Genomic DNA, 20,847 nt, shown 5'->3' on the forward strand with positions numbered 1-20,847 from the left:
GATGTGTCTCAGGAAATGTTATAAGGCAGTGTTTCTGGATCATTGTGGATGGTGGTGTCGGGAAGGAATAAAGGAGATGAGGATGGAGCGACAGCCTGGCTCCGAGGTATTTACATCCTCTAGGTTTTGTAAGGCCTTTGGATTTTATAACATGTGCAATGGAATGTTAAGGAAGAATTCTGGGCTTGAGAGTGACATGTGTAATTGTGATTTCAATTCTGTTTAATGATTTTGATCTCTAGGGAGGAGTGCTTATGGGGACAATTGGGGGAAGCAGGACTGAGTTCTGAGGTACGCCAATATTTACAAGTTGAGTGGATGAGAAACCTATAAAGAAGAATGAGAAGAAATGATAAGGTATGGAGAAAAGAAATGCCAGCATGTATCACAAAATCTCAAGGAGAAAATGTTGAAGAAAAAGCAGCAGTGGCTAATTGAGAGATAAATCATTTATAGGTAGGGTAAGATAAAGACAGAAAAGGATCCATTGATTTTGGCAACATGAAAATCTTTGGTAACTTTGACAAGAGCCGTTTCAGTGGAGCTAAGGGAATAGAAGTCAGATTGGAATAAGGTGAATAGGATAAATTGTGGATACAGTTTTGCCTCAGAACATAAAAGCCTGTCATTTTTTAAAATAGGTATAGATTATTCCACTCTATGGATGTATAATAATTTATTTAATCAGTCAAGTATTGGTTGACATTTATGTTGTTTCCAATCTTGTGCTAACACAAGTATTGCTTACAAGATTAGCTCTGTATAAAAAGTTCTGCTCACCATATGAATATACATGCAGAATACATTTTTAGAAATGGAAGAACTGAAATGATCAACTCTGAGACATATCCTATTAAACACTATAGAGCTTAAAGATTTAGAAAATCCTCAAAGTTTTCAGACAAATGAGATCAAATAACATACAAGGGTAAGAGAATTAAATTGGCATAATTCTGGCAAAAGCAGCATGCAAAGCAAGGAAAAACCCATCAAAGAAATTGTGAAACAAGAGACTATCACTAGATAAGCTGTCCTTAAAATACCAACGGTATGGAGAATTATTTTAGTCATTTAGAAACTCAGAAAATTCTTTAACCATGAGCCCTTACTCAGCAATCTACTAGAAAATGAACTTCATCAAACTATGACATGAGTAGAGAGACTGGCGAAAGCAATATTGGTGACAGTATTTGCAGATCTAGACTCACACAAACCTGAACATAAGAGAGAAAAATAGCACAAAATACCATAGGAAAGAATAAAATATGTACATTTTATATTCTTAAATTCATAAGGCATAATTTATTTGTTTTATTATTTATTCTTATTAGTTGTCATTTACATGTGGTTTATCTCCTATGTGTTCTGTGTCTTTTTTTATTTAAAGTCTCCTCTTATTGTTTCATTAGCTATTAGGAACACATATCTTGGTTATTCTGTTTAATTCGTTTTCTTTAAAACTTAAAATACGATTCATTATACATTGGTGGTTTGCTAAGAGAGAAAGATTAAGATCAGTTTGAAAATTTTAGAAAGATTATTTGGGAAGGCTATAATTCTTGTTTATTATAACTTTCTTTTTATTTAGTAATAATTTATTGCAAAGTACTCTGATACACATCAGGGTGAGAGCAAAAAATCAAATGAAGAGTCTGATTTCTAGTGGAGGATATATATTACATGTTAATCAGCTCTTATTAGGTATGGTCTGGTGGGAGGCTCAACAAGAGTTAGCAATTGTAGGATACTCAGCAATTACAAACTAAAGGGTATCATGTTTGAAAGCAAAGACTGAAGCATTCACCTATAGTAAAATCTGTTTCCCAAATTAGGACACAGAAAATCTGATTTTATGAGTTTGGACTGCTGAAGAAAATTGTCCTACTTCTGATTTGTTCTCTTTATATGGCGACTCACTGACTTTACATGCTTTACTTTATATTGCTTTCCTCATCACAACTACACAGAGAAAATGGGATACATTCCATATTTGTTATTGTCAGAACTTCTGTGTTTTAGTTGTGATTAATGGGAAAAAATGCTCAAAGTTACAACTAAGCCCTACATAATGTTTAGTGTGAAACCCAGGGGATTTTATAAACAGGTAAATGTAAATCATTTCAGCAATTTTCCTTCTCGTTCATGCCAATTAATTCCCACATGAGTATCTACATCTTTGAAGCTACTTTAAACCGATTCAGCATTTCCTCTCAAAATTGCAGATATAAAATATCTAACATTTGAATGTTGCTTTAGCCTGAAACTGGAAATGAGTGTCGATGTAACTGCAAATACATTTCAAATGACTGGTTTCAATTTTATCAACCTTTATAGTTTATTAGTTTTGTAACTGTATGCAGACACAAAATGCTTATTAAAATAGGATTATTTTTTTCTGTTCACCAAAATGTACACAATTAGGTGAGTTTTTGTTCTGGATTTACTAGCTGTACTTCTACTTCACCACTATCTTTAAAAGGACACAGTGCAAATAATTTTGTATCTGTGTTACTGCTACAGCCTTGTAAAGAGGAATAGTGGTCATGATGTTCCAAAATCGCTTTCTGGTCATTAGGTTACTGAGATTATATCATTCAGAAAGAGACCTTTCTTAACAAGGAGGAAGAACTATGACTGGGGTTTATAATGTCTTCCAGGCATGCACTAAGACAATTTTCAATGACTAATTATAGCTTAAGGAAGCAGAAAAAGATGCCAGAAAAAAAAAAAATCCATCAGAAGAGTTAATTTAGAGAAGGAAGGAGTGCAGTTTGAAAGCAATTTTGTAAATTCCAAGTATAACTACTTGCATTCTTCAAAACAATCTCAGTTTTACTGACTTTAATGATAGGGCATTGGTTATAGAGGGGATAAATGTTCATTCTGTAACTGTAGTGCCTATATTTATATAAGGTGTCTTCAAGAAGGCAACTTGATTCCTTTAGGAAATTTTTGAGGAACATTTGAAATATTAAAACCTATGGTCTTTATAGCTAAACATCTCACAGCTTAAAACTCATAACCTAGACTCCAATAGTCTCACATTTATAATCTTTTATTGATAGTTCTGAAATTTTGAAGCAAGTTAATAAACCTATTCTAATTTTTAAACATTTTCTTGAAATTGGTAAGATTTTGCACCATACATTTTTAGTAGTCTAATACATTTTATAAATTTATTTAACTTATAAAAATGTTAAAAATATATAATGAACTTGATCTTTTCAAATGATGACTTAGAAATGCTATGAAAACAAGTGTTTGCCTAAATCTGTTGGCTGTATTTAAGTTATTTTTAGTAATGAAAATGAAGAAATACATATATATAGTTTCAAAACTCAGGCAAAAATCTCATTCTGAAACTGAGTGATTATCATCAGCAAAATTAGCACAATGACATCATCTACTAACTTATCTGATTTCTATGCAAAGCCTGGGTAGTTGTGAAGAATCAGCCACCTGTCACATAGAGTACTCCAAGTAAGCCATACTCAAGTACTGCTTCAGTCTTGACCGCCAGGTTGGTGTTTCATGCTGTGTAAAATACTCCAAACATTAAGGAAGACTATATAGAATCTGAATTCCTTGTAATTTTAAAAGGAGAATGACATCACAACAAAATAAAGCAACACAAATAGAGACATGGATTTAGGGCCATGGAAAATTAAAATTCCCTGTGTCTGAGTAAGTATGAGCTATGGGAGTAGCAATGCATTGAGGTTCAAAACCAAAGGACTCAAAAACATGGTGATGGAGTTGGGGAACAACCATGAAGCATTTTTAAGAGTAAGATGACAAGATCAATATTTAAAGAGAATTTGTATGATAATTGGCTGGCAAGGTGAGTTAAGCCTGAGCATTTACATTAACTGAGCATTGAAAAAGCCAAAGTAAGGAGTGATAAGGGTTCTGTCCAGAGTGATGGCATCACTAATTGAAAATAAAATAAAAATCTCAGTATGTTTTTTTAAAAAAAAGGAGGGGTGTTTGAAGTCTACCAGCACCTTTGCATGAAGAACAGGTAAAAGTTAGAAATGACTCATTTTCATAGCTTTGAAGCCTGGGAGAATCATAAAATATTGCTAAAGACAGGAAAATGTGTAAGTTGAGGGGAAACGGTCTCAGGTTGAAATCGTGTTAAGAAGGCTCAGAAGTGATGAGCAGTGAAAGTCAGAAATGGGATTCATTTGTAGAGAACAGAGAAAAACCCAGAAAGAATAAAAGCTGTCAATCTATATATTATATTGAACATAAAACATATGTTATATGTTTCTTGGCTTTTGGCCTATTTGTCATGCATAGTCCGGAGTTTATATTTTTTTTCCAAAACAGAAATTGCAAAGGTTAGATTTCTTAGTCTATGAGCAACTGTTGATTTTTTTTTTTTTTTAGCAAATAATCACACATTTATATAGCCAATATAGAGAAAAGTTAAAGGCAAGCATTTGAATTTTATGAACTTGACTTAGCTATTTCTAATTCATATATTAGGATTTCATGAACTTCTGAGATAAATTTTAAAAACAATGTAGTTTGTATACAAATTGAAAAACTGCCCTGTGATTATTGTTTTACCTATAATTCCATCGAATTTTGGCTGTGATTAAGAATTTTTTTGTTTGTTTGTTTGTGATTAAGAATTTAAGTGAATGGTGGGCGGGATGAGAAAGATGCTAATTTACTTTTAAGCCACTTAGGTTACTATTGCTTTGCCAGCATAGGCCTAACCATGTAAGAATTCATTTAGAAATTAAGCCATTGAAAAGAACTGTAACTTGTTCATCACTTCTGTTTACCTTTGAATTTTAATAAGACCCATTATCATAACTGATTACTAGGGAACAGTGAAATTTAAAAAAAAAAAAAAAAAGCAAGGGGAGCCTAGGTGGCTCAGTTGATTAAGTGACTGACTATTGATTTCAACTCAGGTCGTGATCTCAGGGTGGTGGGATGGCTGGAGTCCTGTGTGGGATACTAGGCTCTGTGCAGAGTCTGAGATTTTTTTCTCCCTTTCTCTCTGACCCTCTCCCTACTTGCCTGTGTGTGTGCAGGCTCTCTCTCTCTGAACTAAATAAATCTTAAAAAAAAAAAAAAATTACGAAACACCAAAAACAAAACCTCAAATCTCTCTGACTAGGTAGTGCTTTTAAAGAAAAGAAGTATTAGAATGATTATATGTGGGTCAGTGTATAGTCCCTTTAAGGGTGTCCTATAACCATTAATGTTTACATATGAAAAGAAGTTCCTCACTCATAGCTTGTTAAGGTATTGCTGAACAGAATCATAGTGTTTCAGAATAGCCGTTTCAAGTAATTACTACTACTATTAATATTATTGTATTTCCATTGCCCTTCATTAAACTAAAAGCATATTGGAAGTCTAATACCTAAAGCAGACAACACTCTTGAAGTTATAAAGTGGGGCTGGGAGTGCGGAGCTTCATTCTACAGTTGCCTCCAGTGATTTGGCCCTCCCCTCCCCTGTGGGGACTCAGCCACTCTTGGCCTTCCTAACAAGAAGCCCATTTACATGTGAAAACATTTTAGGACTGCCTGCATTGCAGTATTGATCATTTTAATGTCTACTGATGAGTGGAGCAATGAATTTTTATATTGAGTAGGTTCTAGGGATTTTTCTGTCCTCAGGTTGGGAGCCTCTTACTGCCCTAGGGCAATGAACTTCAGGCAAATGTTCCCATGAACAATAACTAGCTGCATTCACCTGACTCCCTATTCTTGCTGGTTTCTGGCTACCATGATAATCTATTAATAATTGGAGTATCCTGAATAATGGCCCCAAATACATCCACACCCTATTCCTTGGAAACCTGCAAATAAGATATTAGAGGCAAAAGGGACTTTTCAGATGTGATTAAAATAAGGCTCTTGTGATGAGGATATTATTATTGATTATCATGATGAACCCTAAACATAATCAGAAAGGTCCCTAGAAGCAGGAAGCAGAAGATTTGACTAGAGAAGAAGAAAGGGAACTTGATGACAGAACAAGAGGTTGGAGTGATGTAAAGAAGGGGTCATTGGCTAGAGCACAGATGGCCTCCAAAAGCAGAAAAGGGAAGGGAAAGGAACTTCTAAAGCCTCTAGAAGGAACCAGCCCAGTGAAGCTCCAGAACTATTCAGCCTCCAGAACTATTAGAGAATCAATTTGTGATTTTTTTACACTGCCAAGTTTGTGGTAGTTTGTTACAGCAGTCATAAGAAGCTAATGTAATAATCATCAATAATTTCATAATTGTGTAATAATAAAACCAATAAGCTTGCATTTTGTATATAATAAAAGGCTTCCTTATTAAAAATGATGATGTATCTCACTACTGTGGCACTTTACACTTTTTGGTGATTTTATATTATTATCTTATTTGATTCTCAAAATCATTTTATAAGGTAAGCGGAAAAATATTATACCTATTTTATTTATGAGGACACTGAAACTTGGGGAGCTTACACAACTTGCAGTAAAAAGGTGTTATTTGACTCTTTGCCTAGTGTTTCCTGTCTATACTGTCCTGCTTCTTTAGAAAGAACTTGGAAAGGCATGTTTAACAAGTTACATGACCACATTTATTTAAAGGCAGGCAAACTGCCCCCCCTTAACTAGGAAAATACAAAATTCATCACAAAGAGGAAATCTTCTATCCTAAATTCATGTTGAATAGCAGGTTACTGATTGGTTAATGCCAGGGCCTCTCCACACAAGAAAGATTTGGTCAGAATATTCATCTCTATGTATATTACTTAACATAGAGTGTATAGTTTAACATAAAGATTTATGAAATGAGACAATAAATATTTTCAGAAGTAATTAAATATAATCTTAAGTGTATGGACAGCTAAGCAGATTGAAAAACAAATATATGCCACTAGTGTTCCTTTTTGGCCATGTTTTTGTATTTCTAAATATCATTTAAGGAGAGGTAGGAGTTTAGAAATTAGAATGAAAGTACATTTTTAGAAGGTATTAAAGAGATTATAACTATGTCAGCTTTATTTTCATGCTGTGTCTGCAATCTCTAGTAGGGAAGCTGATAATATGCCTTTCACCAAGGCTTACTTTCTCATTTTCCACGGTCAACATGATAATTACTGTAAAGGCAAACATGGCTGAGTACAGGTATATTCAACAGGTAAAGCATACAGTATAAAGTCTATACTGTAACTATGCAAATGTCATCATTCTCAAAACCTCAAGCAAATATTGATTAAGAATTTTAAGCTCTTCAAAGGGTTGCTGGAGCAAAATGAATAAGTTTAGGAGCTTTTAGAGGTTGTTTTTGCCTCAGGTGTGTTTCTGGAACTGACTGATTCCATACTTCTCAAAGAAGGCAGTGCATTAAATGGCTGAAAATAGTACAAGGCAACAGCTCAGAGACACTTTAAAATGAGAGATAAAAATTATTTCATTTTTCTGAAAATAAACTCTGTAAAAATCCATTTTAACTTTAACCTTTACATTATTAAATAGAAATCCTATTTTATTTTAGTTTCTTTCATATGAGTCAGATTGGCTATGATGCATCACTTAAGGAAAGATGATTTTGATGGGACATTATTGGTAAGTTGATTTTATTGAGATCTTCACAAATTGGCTAGCCCACCATGTAGTGTTAGACCTGCAGACATTAGCAATCAACCCTTACATTTTATACCAGAAGAAACAGAGGCCTAGGAAGATGTTGGATGGCATCACCATCCATGCTGTTAATCAAATTAAAAACCCAAGCAATAAACAAACCCAAATAATTCTTTATATACATAAGATTAGTTTGTTGTTATTTACCACTTGAAAAAAATTCTCAAGTCTGCCTACTATCTTCTCTCAAATCTTCATACCCTGAGCTTCTCTCATTAGGTATACTCCAATGGCATATTACCTTTGTCTTCCATCATTCTCTCTCCCCTTTCTCTAATTTATTCTCTTCATAAAGCCAGAGTGACTTCTTTGAAGTTCATATATGATCAGATCACTTCCTACTGAAATGACTTCAGTGGCTACTCATTGGTCTTGGGATGAAGAACAAACTCTTTCACTTGAACCCTGGCTGCTTCTCATCTCAACTTTTGCTTCCTGTCCCACCTCATTGATCACGGCTTTGCAGCCACACATCCCTTCTGCGCATGCTCTTCATTCTATAAGGGGTTCCCTGCCCAGTTTAAGTTATTCCCTTAGACCTCCACTGGGACAAAGCTTCCTATAACAAGCCTTCTTTGACTTTCTGACTTAATTTAAAAATCCCCATCACAGTCTGTCATGTGACATGTGCATTTTCTTTATAGAGCTTATGACAGTTGTAATTTCACAGTAATATGTGTGGAATAGTCTACCCTGTGAGACTGTAAGTTCCAGAAACAACAGTGTCCATATCCTATATTTTTCTCACCACCAGTGCTCAGTCAATCACAATATCTAAAGAATAAAATTCTAAAAGTGAGCTGACAAAATGAAAAATATACAGTGATTTTCAAACTATTTTAGCAGCAGAAACATTCCATTAAAATCTCACACAAAACCCTAGAAAATAAAGGAAATAAAAGTGACATACTAACACTATACACTAAGTATGGTTTTATACTATTTAGATAAAATGAAGTCATCAAAAATGTAGATATTTGGGAAACCACAAAGTATCTTGGGAAGTAGCCAAAAATTTGGATTAGGAGATGTTGCATTTAAAAAAAAATTAAGCACAAATGAGTCTTAATGTCCATTTTATCTAGTAATTTTGTTTTGGTTAATTGAACAAAGAAAAATCCAAATATACCTAGATAGACAGCTGCAGTAATAGCAGCCAGCGTTCTATTCACAGGATGTTTTTCATTTAAAATGTAGCAGAATCCTGGATAGCAGATTTTTTTTTCACAGTTCAATCAATAGCAACCTCTGATAACTTCTTACATTTTCTGATCAGTGAAACATTTAGAATGAATAGAAGAATAGTCTCCTCAGCTAGGTTGGAACTTTTTTTGGTGAAAAATAATTTTTCAAATATATCTTAAAACATTAAAAAAATTGAGTGATTTTAAAAATTAAATCTCAGGTCACTGGCATTTAATTAATATGTCTCCAATATTCTCTTAAATCAAGGCACTCTGTCAGAATCCATTCACTAACATTTTATCTGCAACAATGTGCTTTAACATTCCAATCCCCCACTGCCAAAATGAGCTTATTGAAAAAATAAAAATATCTAACCTATTCCACACGAATTATACAAACATGTTTGGGAGAGATGAGGTGTATGAGATATTAAGCAAATGGATTGTTTTCATCAGCAAAAATAATGCCTTTGTCTCATATGACATACTTAAACCCCCACCTGCTGGAAATATTTCTGAAAAAGTCTGCTATTTAATAAGATTGTTAATACATTTGACAATTTTGTGACATTTCTCCAAACTGTTTTTGAAAGATGCTGGCTTCTATAATTTCTTTGCAACATGTGGTGCTGACTTGAACACATTTGGGCAAAAGATTCCTACTTGCCATCTCGGCAGTTGTTGACCTCAGTACTTTCACACTGTCAGTACAGATGTCACTACATTTTTGCCAACATCCTTTATGGTTGTTAAAAACTGATCCAAACACTAGACAAAAAATTCTCCTGTTGTCTAAGTGTCAAGTGTTTAAATTAATGCATCCTCCTCACCTGCACCTGCACATACAGTATAAAACAAGAAAATGGAAATCAGAAATACGTGTATTCTCATTCAATTGAACTGTGAATAAGGCAGTTATGAATCTCAGCCGATAAATTCAAGTGCACGGGAATATAAATATTTAATCTAACAATTTGTACTCCTAGCTCCCATTTACTGGAGTGGAAGTAGCTTAACCAGTTGAGTGTTTCTTCATATCTTCAGAAGTGTCTTAAGTTTTTCAGCGAGTTTTAGATCTGCGACCCCTTGTCCTCGATCTTTGAGCTCTGTTAGTGACTGCTGAAATAGTCCACTTCCCTTTTCAAATCCTGTGTGTACTTCTGCTACCTACAAACTTGCTAGAGCATAGAGGGTTAGGGTTTGGGAATCTGCACATGGGAATCTATACTCTTGCATACCAAGATACAGCTCTCAAAAGACATCCCTTCTCAGGAGTCGTCCGGTCTCATTGGCACTCACTATGGGTCTTAGGGCTCAGGTCACCTGTCTTCACTAACTCCCTGCTCCCATCATTCCTTCTTCATTTTTTTTTTTTAAACTCTAGGGATAAGAATGCCTTATTCTTTTCTGTCTGCCTCTTAAGGGAAAAAACCCCACAAAACTCAAATATCCCAAGTTTTATAAGGCTACAGTTTCTGAAATATTTAGTTAATAAGAATTTACATACTGGGGTGCCTGGGTGGCTCAGTTGGTTAAGCATCTGCCTTCAGCTTCAGCTCATGATCTCAAAGTCGGGCTCTCTGCTTAACAGGGAGTCTACTTATCCATCTCCTTCTACCCATCACCTACCCCTGCTTATTCTCTCTCTCATAAAAATAAATAAAATCTCAAAAACAAAACAAAACAAAACAAAGTACTTACATACCTACTAAATGCCAACCACACTTCTCTGGTATTTTAGCAGTAAGCAAAGTGACAGTCTCTGCCCTCATGAAACTAACATTCTTGGGGGGGGGGGGACAGAAAATAGCAATTTAACAAATAAATATTAATCATGTCCTCTTATAATGTGAATTTCTATGAAGATAAAGCACTATAATGGGATACATGAGACAAGATTTTTGAAAAAGCAGTAATAGAATGCATGAATAAAATAAAGAATTTGGGAAGAAAAAAATAGTAAGTGCAATGGCCTTGGAGTAGGCTGGACTTGGATAGTTTTAGGAATAGCAAGAAGACCAATATAGTTGAAGCTGGGAATGGCAGGGGAGGAATGGTCCACTAATGTGGACCAAACAGCCTTTTTATCTTTTTCTATCATCATCCACTTCCATAGTTAGCACAGGGCTGATGGGAAAAAAGAAAAATCTGAAACAGAAACAGAAAGGAAAAGGAATGTAGGCTACTATCCCAAATGTTATCTGGCTTAACAGAGATACACTTAATTTCAGATTTTGGAAAAAAGTATCAGTCTTGTTGGATGATCATTCTAGGAATCGTTTCTGCTTTGGGTTATCTGACAATGGCACTAATTCTGTTTCCCTCTCAGTCAATCCCTAGCATGTATTTGTTGTAATGTTAGACATCTAGGATTTAAATATCTTTTTTCCTAATTGTATCTGCCTCTTTTTCGAATGTGATGAGTTTAACTCACCCTATCTGTTACATAAGTCTGTTTTAGCAAAGCTAAGCTGTTCACAATAAGCATAAAGGAAGCAGAAGCTTGAATTGTTTACATTCTTTTTTTTTTTTTTTTTTTTTTTTTGAGAGTGAGAGACAGATGAGAAGAGAGAAACTACAAGCAGGGGCAGAGGCAGAGGGAGAGAAAGAATCAAAAGCAAACACCATGGCCAGTGCAGAGCTTGATATGGAGCTTGATATCATGATCCTGAGATTATGGCCTGAGCTGAAATCAAGAGTCAGACCCCTAAGTGACTGAGCTACCCAGGTGCACCTTTTCAACCTTTATTTTATGTTTCAAAATTATATGTAACATTGTAGGGACCACAACACTATTGTGTAGAAGTGATAACATAAAGTTCTTCGAATTTGGGCAGTATTTATCTACATTTATGTAAAACATAAAAAACAAATTTCTTGTGCTTGAGTGAATTCACATGAAAATTTTGAGGCTACTAAACATCACAATTGTTGATACAGTAGAAGAAATACTCTGTGAGGATAGAGTAAAAATTGTCCTTGGTTCTTAAGTCTGCTTAATCATGTCAGAGTCATTGGTCACAATGAAATTTTATTTTTAAATTTCTTGTTTTTAAAATATGACAGAATCAACTTTAAAAAATAATTGTATGCCACGCTTGAAAAACAAACATTTGTAAACATAAATTTAGACAGAATGTTTATCAAAAATATAAAATTTATATATTCTAGAAGTACAATAACCCCCAAAACTATTTATAATATATAATGCAGCATTATTAGGACAGAATAAATTATATGTTCACTTGTTACTATATAATTCTCAAGAGTATGCATGGAATTTGCCTAGCATTTAATTAAGTCCATTTCATGTCTGCCATAAAATAACACAAGCTTGCAGAAAAGAGTCATGCAGACCAAATAAAAAGAATTATATGGGCAAAGCTACAAACTTCTTAATAGTACGCAGGAAAAATAAATATATGCTCAAGGATGGCAATAAAATTTTATCTGGGTTTTACAAAAATGAGTTGAACTGCCAACAAAAGTTAATAATAGTCAATGTGTTAACAGATCCTAAAGCCCACATTTGTGAGTGTAGTTTACTCATAATGTTTTCAAATATTTAAACATGTTTTAAAATGAAAATGATGGGGCTCCTGAGTAGCTCAGTTGGTTAAGTGTACAACTCTTGATTTTAGCTCAGGTCATGATCTCAGAGTCCTGAGATCAAGCCCCGGGTCAAGCTCCATGCTGGGTGTGGAGCCTGCTTAAGATTCTCTCTCTCCCTCTTCCTGTGCCTCTTCCTAACCCCTCTCTCTCTTTCTCCCTGTCTCTTAAAAATGCAATCATAAATTTGTACAATATTTGAAGCTAGATCAAAACTTTGAAACTTTTATTATACACAATGATCTGAATATAGTAAAAAAACCAAAATAATACGTGAACTGCTGGTGATACAATCTGATCAACCTTGCAGACAAATGAAATATCAAATATTGTGGACTGAGAAAAAGAAAACCTTTTATCAACTCTACATTTTTCAGAGATCCAACATATTCTAACAGGCTCAATGTAGAATCAGAGACAATATCACACAAAATGCTTAGTAGCATTAGCAAGAGTAAGAACCAAATCAGAAAGCAGTAGTCTACATTTAAAAAACAAACAAACAAACAAAAAACCAGCAAGCCTGACTTGGAATATTGTATGTCACTGTGACTTCTCTTTAAGAAGGGTGTGACAGAGTTGCAGAAGCCTAGGGAAGACTATTTCTAAATAATCAAGCATCAGGGGCACCTGTGTGGCTCAGTTGGTTAAGCTTCCAACTCTTGGTTTTGGTTCAGGTCATGATCTCAAGGTTATGAGATGGAGATTGAGCCCTCGATGGGCTCTGCACTTGGTGGGGAGTCTGCTTGAGATTCTTTCCCCCTCCCTCTCCTTCCTTTTCTGTTCCAACCCCTGCTTTCACTCTCTCTCTCTATTTCTCTCTCATAAATAAAAGATTGATTTCTTCAGTTTCCAATGATAGATTAGGATGGACTGATTAAGTTCTTTCTCTAATTCATTTTCTGATCTATCACTACATTTCTCTTTCTAAAACACAGACCCGATATCACTCACCTATAAAAAACTTTTTAGAGACTTTTTCATCCCTATAAAATAAATTCTACTTTCTTTTTATATCAAGTCCACAACAATCAAACTCCAGAATAAGGTTTTATTTATATTTATGGTCATTTTCTCTTCCCTCACACGTTTTTGTAGGAATACTTATCATTTCCCAAGAACTGCTTGAAACTTAGAATATGCCATTCCCTCTAGAAAAAACACCTTTACTCCCAATTATGCTTCACTACCTCATCAAAATTATGCTGTAAGGAAAAGGAAAAGTAAGGAATGTAAGGTTCCCTCCAATTTTTATCTCCAATAACAATCTTACCTACTCCTATAATAATATTTATTTTCTTTTTCCTTAGTCACAGGGCTCTGCTTTTTCTACAATAGCCATATGCATATCTTAAGAAGAAAAAAATACATTGATCTCAGAATCCTTTATAATTAGGAGTGGCCCAGAATAGATGAGATACAAGTGGAAGTCATTGATGGGATTTCTAGGACCTTCATTTGTCCTTTGGCTTTCCCCTTTTGACTATGAAACAAGATCATCTGTTAAAGCAACAGGATAAAAAGACATAAGGAATCTGGGTTCCTTGAGATGCTTACTTCCAAATTTTATGTTATATGTGAAATATTATTCCTCTAATTCGTTTAAGACAATGTTCAGTTATATTTTGTGTACTCCAGTGTTATAGTTACTTGTTTGCATTTAGTCTCCTCCACTGAAGTGTAAATTAATTTAAAATATGCATTCATTATGCTTTCCACATAGTATAATGTCTAGCACAAAGTGGTCATTTATTAGCAGTGGTAGTATAATTGCTACTATTAATAACTTTATTGTGTTAAGACAATGTCGCCAATCAGAAATATATGGGTAAAAAATTTCATAAATGTATGGATCATGGATTAATAGATGACTAAGAGAAGAATTATGGCTGCAGGATAGTATATTTAACTTTTGTAATATCATAGGGAAGCCAACCACCAAGTACCCTTTGGCCATTATAAGCCTTAGAATATGGAAGAGTATATAACTTTTACTTAACCCAACATGACATGTTCTCTTTCTAATGAGAAAGTCTATGGGAAGAAAATTGTGATGCTGAAGGACTCTCAGAAGAAAATAAGTCAGAGGCATAAGACAAAAAGTGGTTTTGCAACTAAGTTTCATGCCAATAATCTCAGATCATACTCAGAATCAGGAGTCTTGAGCTTCTTCTTCAAGCAAGATGGAGTAGAAATGCTATCCTCCCTTTCTCCTGGCAAGTTTAAATATAAGCCCTGGACTTTATATATAAAATAAATACAAGAAAATTCTGACATGTGGAGAGGGTAAGCTTACTGATTAAGAACTTCAGAATCAAAAGAATCACACAGTGAGTTTCTTTTTACCTTATATATCTTAAACATAGAACTGAAAAAGCCAACAACCTGGATAAACCAATTGACATGGACTAAAAAGTACCCCTGATCCCTTCCAGCCTATTAAGCCAAAGAATAAGGAAAGTGAAATCTAACAAGATAGAAAAATTTTAAGCAGTAACCATTCCACATGAGTTACACCTCACATAACACACTATAACCTGACCCCACCCCACATCAGCAAAGGACCAGTGGGAGGCCTGAGCTTTCTCCATCATCAGGACACAATGAGACTTGCTCTCTTCCCCTATCTCTGACCAAAGTGGTGCCAGAATAAGACATGTAAGGAGCTGAAACATTCATCCCCTTTGAGTGCTAACATCCAGGACCCCTGTAGTGTCAGTGATGACAGGGGAACCCTGGATATCCACTTCCACCCAGCAGTAACACGTGCACTCCTCCTCCTCCATGCTTGTGTGGTGTCAGAGGATGCCTAAGACAGAGTTGGGACTTTCAACAGTGTCTGGAGGTGATGAGGTTGGGGGAGGCGTCATGAGAAGCAGTAAAGAGACACTCCTACACCTCACAGCCAAGGAGAGATATCAGTTATTTTTAGTGAGGATCTGAAACTCCCACTCCATTCAGCGGTAATGAGGACCCACTCCTAGGTACCAATAGAAACTGAGTGGGGAATATCAACTTCTACTTCCACCTGGCAATAATGAGATGTAGCTCTCCTTCCCTTACTCTGCTGGAGCAGTGTCAAAAGGAGTCAGAAAATAGAAGGTCAAATAAGGTCCAGAGTTTTATAACATGACTTCGCAAATGGCTAGGTTTTAGTTAAAAAATTACTCACCAGGGGCGCCTGGGTGGCTCAGTCTGTTGAGTGTCCAACTCTTGATTTTTGGCTCAGGTCATGATCTCAGGGTCCTGAGATTGAGCCCCATGTTGGGCTCTCTGGTCAGTGTGCAGTCTGCGAGGGATTCTTTCCCTTTCCTTCTCCCTCTGCTCCTCGTCTCACTCTCTCTGTCTCATTCCCATAAGTAAGTAAGTAAGTAAGCAAGCAAGTAAATAAATAAATAAATAATCTTAAGAAAACTACTCATGATATCAGGAACCAGCAAAATTTCAAACTGAATAAAAAAGGACAATCAATAAATGCCAACACCAAAATGACAGTGCTATTATAATCAGCTGGCAATGATTTTAAAGCATCTATCCTAAAAGTATTTTTTATCAGTAACCAATTATGAATATGCTTGGGAAAAAAGTCTCAGTAAAGAAATAGAAAATCTAAGCAAAGAAATAGAAGCAATGAAGAAAAACCAAATAATATCTTACCTATGGGGACGAACAGTGCCAATCATCAGATTTCTCATCAGAAGTGATGGATGCTAGAAGGAAGTGTTGTCTTTTTTTGGGAGCTAAAAGAAAAGAATTGTCAATACAGAATCCTATATCCAGAAAAGCATCCTTCTGGAATGAAGGAGACTTCAAGACATTATCAGACAAAGGAAAATGAAAAGTTTTCACCCGCAAAATTACTCTAAATGAATGGCTAAAAATATTCTGTAAGAAAAGAAAGGATAAATGATGGTATCTTGAAACATCATGAGGGAAGAAAGAATACTGTAAGAAAAAATATGGATAAATATAATAGATTTTCTCTTAAGTTTTATAAATTATGTTTCACGGTAGAAGAAAAAATTATAACACTGATATGATAAATATATGTAGAGGAAGTAGGAAGTATTTAACACAGCAACCTGTTATGGTCCTACAACTTGTATATACATGTTTATATCATCTTTATTTGTAATATCCCAAATCTAGACATAATACAAATATCTTTCAGTGGGTTCATGGTTAAACAAATTGTGGTACATTCATATTATGGAATACTTACCATCAGTAAAAAGGAGCAAAAAACTGATATAAAGCAACAACATGGATACATCTTCAGGAGATTAAGCCAAATGAAAAAAAGCAATCTTCAAAATGATACATACCGATATGATGCTATTTGTGCAATTTTCTTGAAATGACAAAATTCTAGAAATAGAGAATAGATTAGTTGTTGCCTATAAATTAAAGAAAGGATGTGGATTAAAAGGAAATGGATATGTCTTTATGATAAAGAATGACATGATACCATGTACCATGATAAATGATGAATCACTAAATTCTACACTTGAAACTAATATTACATTGGTGTTAGATCACTGGAATTTAAATAAAAACTTGCAAAAGAAAAAAAATGCACCATGAAGAATCTTTGTTTTGTTTTTGTTAAAGCTTTTTTCTTTTTTTTAAAGATTTTATTTATTTATCCATGAGAGATACACAGAGAGAGAGAGAGAGAGGCAGAGACCCAGGCAGAGGGATAAGCAAGCTCCATGCAGGGAGCCCAACGTGGGACTTGATCCCGGGTCTCCAGGATCATGCCCTGGGCTGTAGGCTGTGCTAAACCACTGAGCCACCAGAGCTGTCCAGAATCTTTGTTTTGATGGAAGTATTCTGTATTGATTCTTAATGTCAACATCCTTGACATGATACTATATTATAGTTTTGTAAGCTATTACCATGGGGGAAAACTAGGTAAAGAGTACAATGTATTATTACAATATTCCATATTTTTTCTTACAACTGCAATATGAACCTACAATAATCTTGAAATAAAATGTTTAATTAAAAAATTAAGGTGGAATAAAAATATTTATAAAATGACTAGTTTCACATATTTTTAAACTTGAATTTCATTAAAATGGCTTTGATGTCTGACTGACAGCCACACACACACAAATATCGTCAAGAGGTGATTTTTCATTGTTCAGGACAATTACAATGAGATAGTTTACAATTTTTATTTCTCTAAGTTTTAGTTTCTAGGATTCAATTGCTGAGGTCCTGAAAATTTAGCAAATTATTTTCTGCAAGAATTTGTTTATGGATAAAAACTATTTCTTTATTTGTTTATTTAGCATTTGATTGGATAAAATAAGATTTTCACTTTAGATATTTAACTATCAACATTTCTTGGGGTACCCGGGTGGGTCAGTTGGTTGAGCCTTTGGCTTGTGATTTCAGAGCAGGTCATAATCTTGTGGGTTGTGGGATGGATCCCCCTGAGGAAAGAGCTTTGAGCTCTTTGAGAGATTTTTGAATCTTTGAGAGGTTCTCTCCCTTGTCCCTCCCCCCACTTGTGCATGAGTGATCTCGCTCTCTCTCTTTTGAATAAATAAATAAATCTTTTTTTAAAATGTCAGCATTTGTTTTGTGCAGATCTTGCATCTATAAAAAAAGGCAATAACAAAAAAAAGACAGTAACATTTTTTCCTAATAAAGGATATCATCCGTATTTAGTTTTATCTTGAATATATTCTATGAATAAATAAAAACAAATTATATTTGAACTAGTCACAGATCTGTGGAGTTAGAGGAGACCATACAAAGTCATTTAAAGATAGCATTGCTCCTCATTTTCTAAATTACAGGAAAAAAATTAGTGATTCCAGTAATGAATAATGCAGGCTATTATCACCTTTTCAGTGAGCAAAATTTTCTTTCTATGCAAAATACATAAATCTGGAGAAATGATACAGCAGTGGTCCTGCCTTATAAAGAAAAGAGTGCTCACATTCCAAACATTTAGCAGCATATCTGTAGGTATTTGTGTATACATGTTATATATATTCTTTATGTAGGTGTTTGTTTAATACATCTTATATCTTCTCTCTCTCTTTTATATATATATATATATGATTTTCATTTGTGGAAATTTCTCTTTTTGTGCTTTTCCAGAACTCAGTTGAGCTGTTGTAGCTACAAAGGTGAAGTAGAGACTTAGTGGCACTTTGTCTCATAGAAATGCTATTTGCCTCATAACACAATGGGTTCTATTGTAAAATCAGAAGAAACAAGCAAACGAATAAATAAACCCTGGGACATCTGAGTGGTACAGTCAGTTAAGGAGCCAACTCTTGGTTTCAGCTCAAGTAGAGATCTCAATATTGTGAGATCGAGCCCCGTGTTGGGCTCTGTGCTTATCATGGAGTCAGCTTGGATTTCTATCTCACCCTCTTCCTCTACTCCTCCCTCTGGCTCTCTCTCCTTCTCTCTCTCTAAACATAATAACTAAATCTTCAAAAAAAATCCTTGAACCATAAAACCATAATCTTAAAATCCCATCTATTTGTGCAGGCTTTTTTTGTACCCAAGTTCATCAGACTGAAAGCAGGATCTGATTTCCCATAAAAATATGTGGAAACAATAATCATAACATCTTAGTGAAAGCTCTTTTGCTTCCCTTAAGGCTTCCTTTGCTTTCCCTACCTTTAAAAGTATTATTTTTTCTTATTTACAACTAGCAGAAAAATGATTTTTTTTTTCTTTCTTGGTTAAAAAGAGACCAGATTCTTTTTAAAAATGCTTTTCTCATTTCAAATTTTTACATGCATGGTGGTATTATTATCAGTTGTTCTGCTGGTGTTAATTTCTAAAAATTGTTCTAAAGAGTTAAATTATATGGGACACTGCAGTCATACAGTAAGAATGTAATTATGATTTCTTAATGTTGTTTTAATTTGTAACAAATAAGTCTCCTTTTTGTGTTGGTGAATTTTCATTCACCAATAGTTTTGCAATAAGCAAAAACTATTGGAAAATTCATATTATCTTTCTCATATCTAAATGATTTTGGATTTATACAGTGCTTCCTTTTCTGAAGTTGATTTATTTATTTATTTATTTATTTATTTATAAATATTTTATTTATTTATTTATTCATGAGAAACACAGAGAGAGAGAGGCAGAGACACAGGCAGAGGGAGAAGCAGGCTCCGTGCAGGGACCGCAATGCAGGACTCTATTCTGAGACTCCATGAACAGGCCCTGAGCGGATGCTCAACTGCTGAGCCTCAGTTGATGCTCAACAACCCAGGCGTCCCATCTGAAGTTGTTTTAAAAATAATTCATTAGCTTTTTCACCACCATTTTGAAGAAGAAAAAAATGATGTTTCCTTTGACTATCTAACCACTTATTGTTATTCCTATTTCTCTGTTCACAAAAAGCTAGTATATTAAAAGCATTGTACTTTTCAATTAGAGGGGAAAAATAAGAAAGAAAAAATCAGTTAGGTAATTTTGCCCAAAAATATAAGTTTAGGAATAAGATTGTTTATAGAAAACATATCATTCCATGCATCCTATCAACCAAGGCAAAAAGGAAAACGTTAAAAATTTCTTAAAGAATTATACTAGCTCACCAGAGTAAAAATAAAGAGATAATACAGAACTGTTTGGGATGTGAATGTGCTAGAAATTATTATTTTCAATAAATCTTTTATGAAATCTACAGAAATATTCTTTTCATAGACTAGAGATTTTCTTAATATATATTTCAGGGGTTGTATGCCAAAACTTTATTCAGATATATCCTATGTTAGAAACCGAACTAAAAATGTAAACTGATCTTTCAATTCTTATGTTATGTCCTGTTGTTTAGATACAGTCTAGACTCCCGCTGTTCCCTTTTTGAGAACCAGTCCAACTCCATGAAGACGAAAAAGTAGGTATTGTATATGGTCGTTGTATCAGCCTGGCCATTGGACCCCAGGGTTGGACTTGTTTAACAAATCAGAAAATTTGCTGTAATGAGATGGCTTAAACACTCATTTTTGCCTATGTCTAAAATTCCTTTATATGGAAATAGAAACTTTTATTTCACTATTAAAGTAATGCATATAAAAGTAATTTTTTTCTAGAGAAAGTAATAATTTCCTCAATCTATCGCTAATTTTTGATGGAAGAGAAAACTGGTAGCAGGAAGGTGATTTGGGGGTGAGAGAAAAAAAGTAAACAAAATAGAAAAGGTATGTTTCTGTGGTCAGAGTCACGTAAAAGAATCGGCTGTATGCTTATTTTAAACTACACATTTCTGAATTGTATCTTCAAAGGTTCTGCTTTATTATGTTGGCCTGGGTTTTGGGTGACTCTGCTTTGGGCTGTCAATGTACCTCATGCAAAGAGGCCATCAGTGGGAGGAAGAGCCAGAAGCAAAGGCCATTTTGACAGCAGGATCAACAGGTGA

At 34.5% G+C, this 20,847-nt stretch overlaps 1 long non-coding RNA gene across 4 annotated transcripts in view; it reads left to right on the forward strand.

Annotated features, from left to right (window-relative positions):
• The first annotated feature begins 238 nt into the window (after positions 1–238).
• Positions 239–20,847, forward strand: part of LOC140609524 (uncharacterized) — a 167,232-nt gene continuing 146,623 nt past the window's right edge. For all 4 annotated transcript variants that reach the window (XR_012011333.1, XR_012011331.1, XR_012011332.1 and 1 more), the window contains exons 1-2: positions 239–357; positions 20,263–20,325. This is a non-coding gene — a long non-coding RNA (uncharacterized lncRNA). The remainder of the gene's footprint in view (positions 358–20,262; positions 20,326–20,847) is intronic.

Source organism: Canis lupus, chromosome 18 (assembly GCF_048164855.1).
Source record: "Canis lupus baileyi chromosome 18, mCanLup2.hap1, whole genome shotgun sequence".
Classification (NCBI taxonomy): Eukaryota; Metazoa; Chordata; class Mammalia; order Carnivora; family Canidae; genus Canis; species Canis lupus.